The 15,434-nt window shown below is 35.6% G+C and overlaps 1 pseudogene; it reads left to right on the top strand.

Annotated features, from left to right (window-relative positions):
• The first annotated feature begins 9,262 nt into the window (after positions 1-9,262).
• On the top strand, positions 9,263-12,122 carry LOC148200624 (uncharacterized; annotated as a pseudogene).
• Positions 12,123-15,434: the final 3,312 nt, after the last annotated feature.

The raw sequence follows: 15,434 nt of genomic DNA, 5'->3' as shown, positions 1-15,434 counted from the left end.
TAAGAAACCCTAAATGTTTAAGGCACCTTTAGTCTTAATCTCCGAACATTCATTTTGGGTCAACCAGTCTCCACCGTCAAACTTAATCTCACTTAATCTTCGACCCAACCCATTCTGCTTAATTTTTGGTCTAGATCTGTCTGACTATTCCCCATACACGCTGTCTCTTCTCGATATTTGACCTGGTATGATGCAGCTCTATTGTTAACTTGTCTAAATACTTCTGGATAATTATACTTTGACAACAATTTTTTTCTAACTGACCTATCTTCATTTTTGTCCAAAATATTCTATCTTAACACCTTTAGTTTATTAGTCAACTTATTTTTTTCTCAAACTTAAGGTATTATAATTTAAAAATCAATCAAAGTCTTTCAGTTTAATCATACTTATATTTAGCCTAAAACATTCATTTAAAATTATTTTAAATAATATAATAATATTTATTATTATTTTAATTATTGTGATCTATAACTAAATTCAATTATGATAAAATATTATTATTATTATTTTCCATATGAAATTAAATTAATATTTTAAACAAATAAAATTTTATTCTCTTTAAATTTCACCGACGAAAGCATAGAAAAAGAAGAAAACCTCGAATATCGGTAACGTTGCATTTCTAATGGGAGGTTATCTTAAAATGTAAATATTATATTGAGGGCGGTTATGAGCGGTTTTATAAAGGAAAAAAGAAAAATAGGAGGGCGGGAGGATGAAGAAGAAAACGTCGAATATCCCTAAACTTGGATGTCTTTTTCTAACTCTTTGTCTTCTGGCTGACAATTAGTACGTCGATGACCTCTATAATTCAACGTCTCCTTTGTATTTTTTAAGCAGAGAAGTTATGAAGTTAAGAAGTCGAGATTGTGAAAGACGTTCCTAGAATTCTATTCAGAAATGGCTTCTCCATCGTCATCATCAAGAGGAAAAGAGAAGGTTGCCTGGGTTACAAGAAATGCAAGCCCATCTGGATGGATAAGTGATCGAGACACGTGAGCAAAGTTTTTATACTGGTCACATATAAAAAATGTAGTTCCTCACAAGTATCTGGACCTGCAATTGTTCAAGAACGAAGGGTTCCTTTTTCAAGAATGGATTGCATATCAAGGACTTACTGATTTTGTGCAGATGAAAGGACATTGCTATCCAGATTTGGTAAAGGTTTTCTACACAAACCTGAGGGTTGTAAATGGGGTCATTCACTCAAGGGTCAAAGGTGTTAACATTACTAGTGACGATAATGTTTGGTCAGATATTGTTGGACTGAAAGCTGAGGTTTCGATTCTCATATCCGTGATTTTGAGTCAAACAGATTTTTAACAAAGAGAGCTATATATATAAACTGCTTAAGATATCCAGGAAGGTACAAGGTGGATAAGCAGTACCTACATGATGGCTTAAACAAGTAGGAGAAAATGATTGCTTATGTCCTGACTTGGCTACTATTGCTTGAAAGATTGAACGAGGACAGAATGTTAACAGAAGATGTATTTCTGTTGAATGCTATAGACTAGAATCCCAACCAATTGGGTTGCGGTACTAAAACACCACAAGATCGCTGCAGGAGATGATTATGCACGCAAATTGTCATATGGAGTATTTATCAGCAAGGTGCTGGAACTCCAAGGAGTAGATGTATCTGAAGAAGAAAGAATTGTGTGCAAAAGGTCAGAAGAAATTGATATACTAAGTCTGTCATCTATTGGGCTGAAAAAAACTATGAATGGATGGTTCTTCATTGATGAGCAAACTGTTGGAAGTCCACCTACTCTTGATCAAGATCATATTGAAGATTTTGATGATGAAGATTCAATGGAATCTTCTTGATAATTATTTTAGACCCTACTTTTCTATGTTTTTTGTTTTTTATTTTGTAATCATGCTAGTAAGCCACCTATGATTTCTGTATTTCTTTCGGTTTTAGATTGAAATGAAATGAATATTTTAATTTAGTAAACGATATGTGAATTGTGAATGTTGATTTTGATGTATGTGGACTAATCCTTCACGTCATTAATTTGAAGTTAAGAGCTCCCCATTAATGCTCCCATCATACTTCAATTCCCTTCACGTTACTGCCCCGCTGCCTTCGACGTTCTATGAGAAAGGAAAAATAAAATATATCCAAATGTACGATACATTTTGATCCAGTGAGATGTACTTCATCGAAATGTACATTTTGATCCAAATGTACGTCAATTCCCAGTCGCATTCGACGTTAAAACATCATTCAGTGAAAAAGTAATAAATATCTTTAGATTCATTTTAGATGTTGTGTTTTAAGGGGGTATAAAACGTCGTTTATCACATAAAATGGATGTGAACAATGAATAAACTCCAGGTCTTTGCATCACGGGTACTCAACATTCGACGTCAACTGTGTAAATTGATTCCAAATTTAAATTGTCCTTAAGTTGCATCCTCTCTTAGAAAAAAGATAGCTCTGAAATCTAACAGAGGAGTGCAACTTATGGATAATTTAAAAAAGAATCATATAATTTTAAATGATGAAGTTGAACAACATTTTTATATAATTATTTTAGATCTCAAAATTAAACATATTGTGAACCATATTTCTTTTTCCTAAGCACTTCCCTTTCAGTAAGATATGTTAACCATTTTTGTACTACAAAAACATTTTGTTAACTTGAACTTGAAAGGGCTCCTTCATATGAAATGACGATGAATGAACCACTTTCTAGTTCAAGTTATCAAATTGCAATATGAAGAACAAAAATGCTTAGATATCTAAGGAAAAGAAAATGCAAAGGAGATAAAAAAACATGAATCCTAATATGTTCAATACGGAAACAGGAGGTAGGGATTATGTGAAATGCAAGCTATATTTATAGATGAACTGATGACGTAAATCGTGTAATTATGCTTATTAACTGCCACACTCCACCTTCTTATATGAACGTCGAAGCCCCGCCGAATTTGACGTTTAAACATCATTCAGAAAAAAATCAATAAATTTTGTTTGATTCCTTCAAAACAAAATGACATTCCGGTCCCCAGAAATTGTCTACTTTTCAATCACCCGCGAAGAAGGGGAGATTTGGAGGGTTTGAAGTTAAAAATTTTTATGTGCCACTCTATATTCATATAATTCCCCTCTCAATATTGCTAAGTTAATATAATCGATTCTAAGTAATAAAGAATCGATTCAAAGCGTTATAAATTAAGAAATGCAAATGAGGTTTTTAATGATTATTTATGGTCATATTAATGACAACGTGGCTGGATATTGATCACACGTTTGTTAAAATACTAAAAAGCGAAGAAATAATGCATGAGAGGGGTCAAATTTGTTTTTCTAATAATGTTAATCATAGTATTGTTTGATATCATAATCATTTATACTAATAACTAATTATAATTATTAAATTCTTCAAAATAATTTATTTCAATGTGGCCAATACAAGTTTTTCTAAGAGTTCGTTTGATCTTAGATCGTCGTCGACTTTTTAAATTCGAGTTTTTTTTTATAATCGTGGATGGTCCGTTTTAAATATACAGATCCATCTCTTTCATGTCCTGGCCCGTCCGTCTCGACTTTTTTAAATTTTTTTCTGGAGGTTCATAAGACAAAGATGGAAACACCACAATATATGTATAAATGTTTAAGGCAACCTAAGAAACCCTAAAAGAAATATTTGCCACAAAGATGTTAATCTTTGATAAGAATCAGAGTTGTAAACTAAGAACCAAAAGAATCCTCTCTCAACGTTGCAAATGCATATTTATGACTTCCAAAATGTCTACATATGTATTTGGTGTCCCTATATATAGGTATAAATGTTTAAGGCACCTAAGAAACCCTAAAAGAAATATTTGCTACAAAGATGTTAATCTTTGATAAGAAAAATACAATTTATTTTATTTTCTATACTAGTTATTATTCAGGAGATAGTCCTCTATCCTACCTTTGGCTCGGGTCAGCCCATCCCTACCTTTGGCTTAGGCCGACCCATTTCGACCTTCAACTTATGTTAGTTTGTCTGGACCTTAAGTCTTAATCTCCGAACATTCATTTTGGGTCAACCAGTCTCTACCGTCAAACTTAACCTACCTTATTCTTTGACCCTATGATAACGGTTGAAAAACCGTTATTTTTATGCTTAAAATTGATACCAAAAGCAATCTTTAAGACTTAGAAACTAGCTTGAACTCATATTTTTGCTTTAGTTTTGTGAATAAGAGAGTTGAAAGTGAATTTAATGGTTTTGTACAAGATTCCCTTTATTTTGTAGGCTAATTGAACGATTTGAAAGAAGAATTGAAGTACCGAATGATTGGAGTGCTGAAAAGTAAACCAGAAACCAGAAAAGTCAACCAGTCAACCAAAAAAGTCAATCAGTCAACCAGAAAAGTCAACTAGTCAACCATAATGCTGAAAAGTCAACCAGAATGCAGAAAAAAATGTGACCGAGTGGCGCTGAGCGACAGTTTTCAGGTGCCGAAATCACCGCTGAGGGGCAAAACAGCAGCTAGGGGGCAAAATGGATCATGCGCTAGTACCGCTCAGCGGTAAAATACCGCTGAGCGCCATTCTAAGTGGGCTTGGACCGATTTTCTTTTGTTTTTATGGGCTTGGACTTGTTTTATGTTATTTTTATGCCCTATTTAAGGACTTGCACGTCCTAGGGTTTGTATCTTTGGCAGAGACGAAGCAAACACTCTTTTTTCCACCCCTTGAAGGAAGATCTTGGATGCTCATGCTACCTCCTCCTCTTTCTAGGGTTCTATCTTTCTTTCATTCATTATTGTTCATCTAGTTTCACCATGAATATGGTGAACTAAACCTTGTATTGTTGTTGGGGAATCAATGTAGTCTTGTGAAACTCTCATATATGGAATTTGTTTTAACATCTTATTTTAAGACTTATGCTTTCTTTCATCATTAGTTAGGGTTTTTCCTCTTTGCTTAATGCTTGCTTTGTTTAACTCATTCATTGCCATGATTATTGATTTTGTCGATACGGGAACGTACGGGGAAGTCTAGATCCGGGGAATTTCTCCCAATAGCATATTGGTTGCCTTTAAGCTCCTGCACTTCAGAACTAATCACTAGGAATGCTAGGAATTGTATGAACTCGTAATTAAGGATAGGCCTTCTTGCAAGGTGATTTAGAGAGTGGCATTAGCAATTGATGAAAAGAATGATGAATTCCTAAAGTATATGAGAGTGAACAAGATGAAATTGATAACCCCAACAACATACTCATCCATTTAATTCATTAAAGTGTTTGTTTTCCTCTTCTCCATTGATCAAATTCATGCATACATATTTAATTATTGTCCCTTGCATTTAAACCTACAATCAATTTGTTCTTAGGTCTTAAATAATCAACAAATCATATAGCTAAACTAGGCCGTGAGTCCTTTGGGAAAACGATACTTGGTCTTACCTTGTTTTATTACTTGATACGATTCGGTCACACTTGCCGATTGTTAAACAAGTTTGTGGCACCGTTTTTTCGGTGTTCATAAATTTGTCATCACCCAACCCATTATGTTTTAATTTTTGGTCTAGATCTGTCTGGCTATTCTCCATACACGTTGTGTCTTCTTGATCTTTGACTTGGTGTGATGCATCTCCGTTGTTAACTTGTCTAAATATTTTTTTTCTAACTGAGCTATCTCAATTTTTGTCCACGATATTCTATCTTAACCTTTAGTTTATCAGTCAACTTAATTTTTTTCTCAAACTTAAAGTATTATAATTTAGAAATCAATCAAAGTCTTTTAGTATAATCATACCTTTCTTTAGCCTAAAACATTCATTTCAAATTACTTTTAATAATATAAAAATATTTATTATGATTTTAATTATTGTGATCTATAACTAAAACATAATTCTCATAAAATATTATTATTATTTTCCATATGAAATAAAATCAATATTTTAAAGAAACAAAATTTTATTCTCTTTAAATTTCACCGACAAATCGTTCTTATATTTTATAATATGTAAATATTACAAGATAAATTTAAACAAACTTATATAATATAAAAAAAATTTGTAAATCTTATCTTAAAATATAAAGGTAATGATGGGTTATGGGAGGTTTATAAAGGAAAAAGCACAAAAAATGGTGGTAGGCTGAAGAAGAAAACCTCGAATATCCGGAACGTTGCATTTCTAATGAGAGGTTATCTTAAAATGTAAATCTTATATTAAAATATAATGGTATTGGGAGGTTATGAGAGGTTTTAAAAAGGAAAAAAGAGGCGCGAGGATGAAGAAGAAAACGTCGTATATCCGCAGAATACGACGTATCCTTTGTCTTTTGTCAAACTCTTTGTCTTCTGGCTGACAATTAGTATGTCAAAGCCTAGTAAAATTCGACACAACCATTGTATATTTTAAGCTTCGAAAATGAGAAGTTAAAAATTACTAGATTGTGAAAGACGTTCCAAGAATTCTATCCAGACATGGCTTCTTCATCATCATCATCTAGAAGAAAACAGAAGGTTTCCTGGGTTACAAGAAACGCAAACCCATCTGGATGGATAAGTGATGAAGAGATCCGAGGGAAGTTTTTATTCTGGAGAGTTATAAAATATGTAGTTCCTCACAAGTATTTGGACCTGCAATTGTTCAAGAAAGAAGGGTTCCTTTTTCAAGAATGGATTGCATATCAAAGGCTTACTGATTTTGTCAAGATGAAAGGAGATTGCTATCCAGATTTGGTAGAGGTTTTCTAAACAGACCTGAGGGTTGTAAATGGGGTCATTCACTCAAGGGTCAAAGGTGTTAACATTACTATTGACAATAATGTTTGGTCACATATTACTAGACTGAAAACTGAAGGTTTGGATTCTCATATCCGTGATTCTGTGTCAAACAAATGGCTAACAAAGAGAGCTATATATATAAATTGCTTAAGATATCCACGAAGGTACACGGTGGATAAGCGGTACTTACATGATGGCTTAAACAAGGAGGATAAACTGATTGCTTATGTCCTGACTTGGCTATTGCTGCCTGGAAGATTTGTCGAGGACAGAATGTCAATAGAAGATGTATTTCTGTTGAATGCTATCAAGACTAGAATCCCAACCAACTGGGTTGTAGTACTAAAAGACTGTATGATCGCTGCAGGTCATAAATATGAACACAAATTGTCATATGGAGTATTTATCAGCCAGGTGCTGATACTCCAAGGAGTAGATGTATCTCAAGAAGTCAGACTTGTGTGCAACAAGTCACAAGAAATTGGTATACTAAGTCTGTTTTCTATTGGGCTGGAAAGGACTGTGAATGGATGGTTCTTCACAGATGAGTTAACTGTTGGAAGTACGCCTACTCCTGCTGCAGATCATACTGCCTTCATTCCACAAACTAATTTTGAGAAATATGTTGTTGATCAATTTAGGAAGAAGTCTGAAAGGGATGAGAGAGTTGAAGATGTTATTTTCAGAATGGAGAAGAAGGGAAACAAGAATGACATTGGCTTTGAAACTGAAGATTCTGATGATGAGTCAACTGATGAAGATTGAATGGAACCTTCTTCGTAAGAATAGGGACTACTTTTCTATGTGGAATTTTTTTTTATATTTTGTAATCATGGCATTAAGTCACCTCTGGTTTTATGTACTACTTCGGTTTTATTTTTAAATGAAATGAAGATTTATTTTAGTAAACGATATGTGAATTGTGAATGTTGATTGCATTGTTATGTGGACTAACCCTCAGTCTAGTTGAGAAGAGAAGATTATGTTGTTCTGATATTGATCAAAAACTGATCACTGGTTTAAAAGTGCAAATTTCAGTACACTGCTAACTTGAATTGATTAAGGAAGAAGTAAAAAGAAAAAAAATTTCATGTTTGATTTTAAAGAAAAAAGAATCATAAGAGCGCCACATTCTGCTATTGTCGGAAGAAAAAAACGTCCAAGCCCCATCGAATATGACGTTCTACTAAGCACACAATTAATGCTCCCAAGTACTTCAATTCCCTTCACGTCTCAGCCCGGCAGCCTACGACATTCTATGGGAGGGTAGAAAAGAAAAAAGATCCGAAAGTATGGTACTTTTTGGCGGAAGAATAAAACGTCGAATTCCAACAGAACTCGACGTTCTATTAATTCTCTCGTGTTTAATAGAAATAACTAAAAAGAAATAAAAAGGTAGAAACTTTTGGCTTCCAATACTACGTCTAAGCCCCTTCAAATTTGACGTAACCTTTGCAATTTATAAGAAAAAATTAATAAAAAAGGTGCGTTGTTTTAAGAGAAAACGTCTAATGGTTTGGGACTTCGGCGTTGTTTTTAAACATAACATCAAATTTTTGTTGTATGCGACGTGAAAGTTTTTTATTGAATGTAAAAACAAAACACAGTCTCATTGTTTGTTTGCGGCTCCATTTCTGCTTGAACTTTCTTCTTGCTGGACGACTACGATAAAGAAAGAAGGTTATTTGTAAGTCGTTTATGTCTCTGTAATGTCATTTGGTTCTCATTTCTATGGTTGACCGATTGTTTTTCGTTTATCTTTAGGCTGTTTTTCGTACGGGGTCAGCGAACTTCATCATCTTCTCCAGTGACACCATTTGAAGTATGTTTTTTTTCTTAAAATACTCTTACGTATGATGTATGTGCTTGTGTTTGTGTTGTGTTTGTCGATTCTGGACGTATGATATCTATATGTATAACGATACTATGATAGTTTTTTTTTCCTTCAACGTTTGATATTTGTGTTCGTTCGTTGTTAGCGAACTTCGTCATCTTCTCCAGTGACACCATTTCAAGTTTGGTTTTTTTTCCTTCAATATCTCTTACGCATGATATATGTGTTCGTGTTTGTCGATTCTGGACGTATGATATATGTATAACGATAGATATTTTTGTTCATGTACGAATACTATGATAGTTTATTTTTTTCCTTCAACGTATGATAGGTATTTATTTTTGTTTCTTTACATAAGTTAGTTTTTTTTTTCCGTGGATTCTTTTCGTTTAATGTAGTAGTATGGATCGAAGCTAGATTCATCAACGTCGTATTAGTGAACAGTATGAGCGAGGGGTTTCTGAGTTCATGCAATATGTTAAACAACACGCAAAACGAGTGAACGGGGCATATTTTTGCCCTTGTGTTCGTTGTCTCAATCAAGTATATGAAGACTTGGACAACATCCGTGATCATCTGTTCATCTATGGAATAATGAGAAGTTATACAGTTTAGACTTGGCATGGGTAAGTATTATATAAGCCAACAACTTTAAGAGGTTCGTATTACGTCAATGAATGGATGAGTGATCATTTAGACGAAATGTTACGTGACATTGGCGAAGAAAATTTTGGAAGAGCTCATTTATATGATAGTCTTAAGAACAATTCAGAGCAAGAGTTGTATCCAAAATTCATCAATTTTACAAGGTTATCGACTACTTTGAAATTATTTTGTTTGAAAGAAAGAAACAAATGGACTAATAAAAGTTTCACGGAATTGTTGGAGATGCTACCAAAAAATAACACGTTACCTATCCGTAATTACGACTCGAAGAAAATTCTATGTCCAATGGGTTTGGAATACCAAAAGATACATGCATGTCCCAATGACTATGTATTGTATAGAGATCAGTATGCTTCAATGAAGGTGTGTCCGACGTGTTGTTCGTCAGGATTTAAGAAGAAACTTGATGGAAATAACGATGAACACAATGAAGGTCCACCGGCTAAGGTCATGTGGTATTTACCTATAGTACCTAGGTTGAAAAGATTGTTTTCTGTTAAAGAAGATGCGAAGAATCTTATGTGGCACGTTGATGGAAGAAAATGTGATATCTTCTTCGACACCCAGCTGATTCCCCACAATGGAAGAACATTGATGCCACATTTCCCGAATTTAGTGCAGAGCCGAGAAACTTAAGACTTGCACTTGCTACCGATGGTATGAATCCTTATGGCAACTTAGGTAGCAAACATAGTTCATGGCCAGTTATTTTGATGATTTACAATCTATCTCCTATGTTGTGCATGAAGAGAAAAATACATGATGTTGTCTATGATGATATCGGGTCCTAGACAACCTGGAAATGACATTGATGTTTATCTAAAACCGTTAATTGACGATTTAAAAATGTTGTGGGAAGAGGGCGTCGAGGTCTTCGATTCATATTCAGAAGAAAACTTTCGTTTGCGTGCAATGTTGTTTTGCACCATAAATTATTTCCCAGCATATGGGAACTTGAGTGGTTACAGTGTTAAAGGTCATTTTGCATGTCCGATTTGTGAAGAAAATACTAGCTATCTTCAACTGAAGCATGGGCAGAAAACTGTGCACCGAAGATTCCTTCCTCGAAATCACCCTTACCGTAGATTGAAAAAAAGCGTTTAATGTAAGTCTTGAGGATGATGTAGTGTGTAGGCCACGTAATGGGGAAGAAGTATACGACCAGGTGAGGAACATTGATGTTGTCTTCGGAATACATAAAAAGAAGACTGTTGAGAAAAACATTTGGAAAAAGCGATCAATATTCTTTAATCTTCCATATTGGTGTAAACTTGATGTGTGACATTGCATAGACGTAATGCATGTGAAAAAAATGTATGTCATAGTGTTGTTGGGACTTTACTAAACATTAAAGAAAAGACAAAAGATGGAGTGAAAGAACGACAAGACTTTGTTGACATGGGAATCCTTTCTGAGTTACATCCGCAATCCATAGGAAGATGCACCTATCTTCCTCTAGCTTGTCACACTCTTTCAAAAAAAGAAAAACAAATATTTTGTCAATGTTTATATAGTGTGAAGGTTCCACAAGGTTATTCGTCGAATATTAGTAGCCTTGTTTCTATGAAATATTTGAAGTTGGTTGGTTTAAAGTCTCACGATTGTCATGTCTTAATGCAACAACTTTTACCAGTAGCTATTCGAGCCATATTACCTTCCTTTGTTAGAGGTATTCTCACACGTTTGAGTTTGTTTTCCAATGCCATTTGCAAGAAAGTTGTTGATCCTCGACAGTTAGATGATTTGCAAAATGAGGCCATCAGACTATTGTGCCAATTGGAAATATATTTCCCACCCTCAGTTTTTGATATCATGGTTCATTTGATTGTCCATCTAGTGAGAGATATTTGAATATGTGGGCCGGTTTTCTTGAGGTGGATGTACCCGGTTGAAAGATACATGAAGATCTTAAAGGGATATGTTAAGAATCAATTGAGACCGGAAGCTTCGATTATAGAGCGCTATATTGCAGAGGAAGCCATTGAATTCTGCTCAAGTTATATGCCAAGTTGTGACCCAATAGGACTTCCAAAGAAAAGACATGAGAATAGACGTGAAGGAAAGTGAGTTCGAGGAGTAAGGATTGAAAGTGTTAGTGGAAAAGAAGTTAATCAAGCACATTTGTACATTTTAAACAACACAGAGGATGTTATTCCTTACATTTCACAACACATTTGATGAAATTAAGTCAGCACATCCACATATGAGTGAAAAGTGGACACTTAATGAACATAGCAAATCCTTTTTTTGCTTGGTTTAAGAAAAAGATTTTTGCGACTTCGAATGTTTCTGAAAATCTATTGAGACTAGCTCGTGGACCTAACACTGATGTGATCACTTTCGGCGGCTATTACATAAACAATTACTTGTTCTATTCAAAGGAGGAAGACGATAAAAGTAGAGTTCAAAATAGTGGAGTTACCCTACAAGCTAAGGCTGTACACTTTTCCAATTCCAAGGATAAGAATCCAATTACAGCATCAATCAATTATTTTGGAATACAAGAAATTTGGGAAATTGATTATGTCACTTTTAGAGTTGCAGTTTTCAAGTGTAAATGGGTTGACAGTAATTCTGGTGTGGTGATAGAAGACCTCGGATTCACTTTGCTGGATCTTAACAAAATATGTTACACGGATGAACCATTTATTATGGCTAGTCAAGCAAGACAAATATTCTGTCACTGACCTAGTGAATCATAAATGGTCAGTGGTATTGGAAGGCAGAGCCATCCACACAACTGATGATAAAGACTCTCTAGATATACTTGAGACAAGCCTTCTCATCAAGAACCATTGAAAATAAGGTTGATGATGTACCCGATGAAATACATACAACTCGATGTGATCACAACGAAGGCATATGGGATAAATAGGTGTCTTAACATTGTTTTAATTACTTCTACAATTTATTTATTTTGTCTGTTCCAACTATAATGTACTAACACTTTGTAAACAGGTATGACGAGCTCTGGATCAAGTCCGACGGGAGGAAGAGGTAGATCTGTGACTCGGATGCCTGATGTCACATCCCGTCGGGTTAATGAGAAACTAGTGACGGTGGAGTTTGATCCCCGAACATTTGTGCCTATTGGGGCACATGCAACATCGTTCAGGAGTTACTTGGGCGTGATGACAAAAGCACATGTCCCTATTGTCGCTACCTATTGGGATGATGTCCCACAGGTTGATAAAAATCTACTATGGCAGGATATTTTGGTATGTTTAAGATGTTTTACTTCCATCATTGACTTATTTTTGTTGATCATGCTTTAACATTAATTTTGTTTTTAACAGGAAATTTGGGATATCCCTAATGATGAGAGGATAAGGAAGAAGATTTTATCCCACATTGCAGTCCGATGGAGGGACTTCAAGACGAGAATGATGTGTCAATACGTCTTTGGCTCTAAACAGAACGACACTCCTTGTACAAAATATAAAATAACTGAGGAGGAGTGGGTGCAATTTAAAGAATCTAGACTTACTTATCAGTGGCAAGTATGCTTTTTAATATTTTGCTCTAGTCACACAAGATGTTAATTTGTGATTTATGCTTAATGATTTTCATTTTTTCATAGGTGAAAAGGATAGCCGCCCAATAGAGGCAGAAGCTTAATGATACACCACACATATTATCACATGGTGGTTATGCATTATTAGAGAGAAAGATGAGAAAAGGTCGCGCTGAGGAGTTAGGTCTTGAGTCACCTGATCTAGCACCTCCACCAGCCAAACATGAATTGTGGAAGGCTGCACAGACAAAGTCCAATGGCCATTTTACATCCCAGTTTGCTTAGGAGATATCCTAGAGAATTGTAAGTGGAAACTTTTAACTGATTACCATAGTTCATAACAAAATTATGTAACAAACTTTTTAATGTGTCTAGCTTCATTATGATATGCAGGATGACTTGGTTGACCAACAGAGTCAAGGCACATTTGTGGCAAGAGACAGGGAGGACCTCCTAGTAGCAGCCACATGTCGGCTAGACCGTCCATGTCGTGTGTGTGCTGTTAGAGGGGCTATTGGATTGAGGGACTACTTTGGCCCTAAACAAAGAAGCACAGAAGCCGTGACTCAGGAAATGGTTAGTAGCATCAGGCAACAAGTGCTAGTCAAATTAGAGGAAAGCATGGGTGAACGCTTCAGAATGCTCAAAGAAAAACTTGCGATGATCACCCAACAATAGCAACAACAACAACAACAACAACAAGAGCAACAACAACAGTCACAGCAGGAGGACGCCCCTACAGATGATCCTATTGCACCTCGTGTGAGCACCAAAGGCTCATGCTCTACTACAGATCATACTGATTACAATATTCAGTATGAGTTTTTGGTTGATGAGGATCCTCCACGCGTAGTGGTCGTGGGACGACAAATTACAGGAGGCCAGACCATTCACGATGCTCCTTTATTGCCCACTCACGCGTAGGTAATGATTGATGATCCAAGAGACCCCCAGGATGGAGTGCCCATGCCTACATCTGAAATCCAATTCGTGGGGGAGGCCTTATACACATTTATACCTTGGCCTAAGGCTATGGTCATGCCATATTTTGGCCCACCAATGGTATTATATTCTTCTTTTTATTATCTTAAATCTTCAATTTATAATTAAACGATTCCTAATGATAAACAAATTTTTAATCCCCGAAAACGGAGTAAAAAACTTGTTAAGACCTCGGTAAGTGTACCGAATCGTATCAAGTAATAATAAATGGTAAGACCAAGTATCGTTTCCCAAGAGACTCACGACACTAAACAGTTATGTGATTACTCAACTAATTAAGACTCTAAAGAATAAAGTTTGGGGTTTTTGAATGCAAATGCAATAAAAATAAACATGAATGCAATTTGATCAATTGAGGCTAAACACAAGAATGAATGAATGAAGTTGATGATATTGTTATTGGGTTTTAGATTTCACATAGTTTACTCTCATGCATATATGAATTCGCCTTCTTCATTAATGTTAATGCCACTTTCTAATTTACCTTAAACCTGATGTCTCGGTGAAGAAAGGCTAATCCTAATTACTAGTTCACAATGTATTGTCTCTCTAGCAATTAATCATGCATTACATTCGCACAGAAGCTTAAAGGCAACCGATCCTCCTATTCCTATGTCTAGGTAATTTTGCTTCCGGGAGAATTTCCCAGTTCTAGATTTCCCCCTATGTGTCCATATCGACAAAATCAATGATCATACAATTGAATGAGTTAAACAAAGCATGCAAAAAGCAAAGAGGAAAAACCCTAACAATTAATGAAGTAAATGATATATAATCAAGAATCAATTCAATACACGAGAGTTTAAGAGGTTACATCTTTCTCAACAACAAATAATGTTTAGCTCTCCATTATCATGGAGAAACTAGATGAATAATGGAATGAAAGAATGAAAGAGATAGAAAAACCCTAGAAAGAGAAGAGGAGACTCCCGCATCCCTAAATCTGCCCTCAAGGGCTGAAAAGTGTGTTTCTGTGCTCAAGCCATCAAAAGATACAATCCCTAGGACGTGCAAGTCCTTAAATATAACATAAAAATAACAGAAAACAGGTCCAAGCCCATAAAAATAACAGAAAACAGGTCCAAGCCCATAAAAATATTAGAAAACAATTCCAAGCCCACGTCATCGGCGCTCAGCGGTAGTTGCGACACTCAAATGACGCATGACCGTTCAGTTTCACTTTTGACCAATCGGTATTACACTGTTGACCGTTCGGCATGACTTCTACCACTTCATTCAGCTTCTCCTATCACAAACCGTTCGATTTGCCTATGTTTTTCTATAGCCGTTCGATTTGCCTATGTTTTTCTGCAGCCGTTCGGTCCTCAGTTACACCGTTCGGCCCAATTCCACCACCTTCACACCGTTCGGTCTCTGTTATGAACCGTTCGGTCTCTGTCTTCTCCTTGGTCTGACCGTTCGGTCAGTCTCAGTAACTGTTCGGTCTGGGTTCTTAACCGTTCGATTTGGATTCTCCCGCATCCTACCGTTCGGTCTAGTACCGTTTCTGTCTTTTCTGGGTTCCAACTCCTTGCTACTTCAACTTCTTTCATCCAATTCATCTTAATTCTTGTCAAAACAAGGAAAACCAGGTATAAAACCCATCCAACTCTCTTATTTCCAAAACGTAAACAAAAACATGATTTCAAGCTAGTTTCTAAGTCATAAAGG

This window comes from Vigna umbellata, chromosome 4, assembly GCF_029865625.1.
Source record: "Vigna umbellata cultivar VRB3 chromosome 4, Vumbellata_1.0, whole genome shotgun sequence".
Taxonomy (NCBI): Eukaryota; Viridiplantae; Streptophyta; class Magnoliopsida; order Fabales; family Fabaceae; genus Vigna; species Vigna umbellata.
This window is presented reverse-complemented; position numbering and strand designations above follow the sequence as displayed.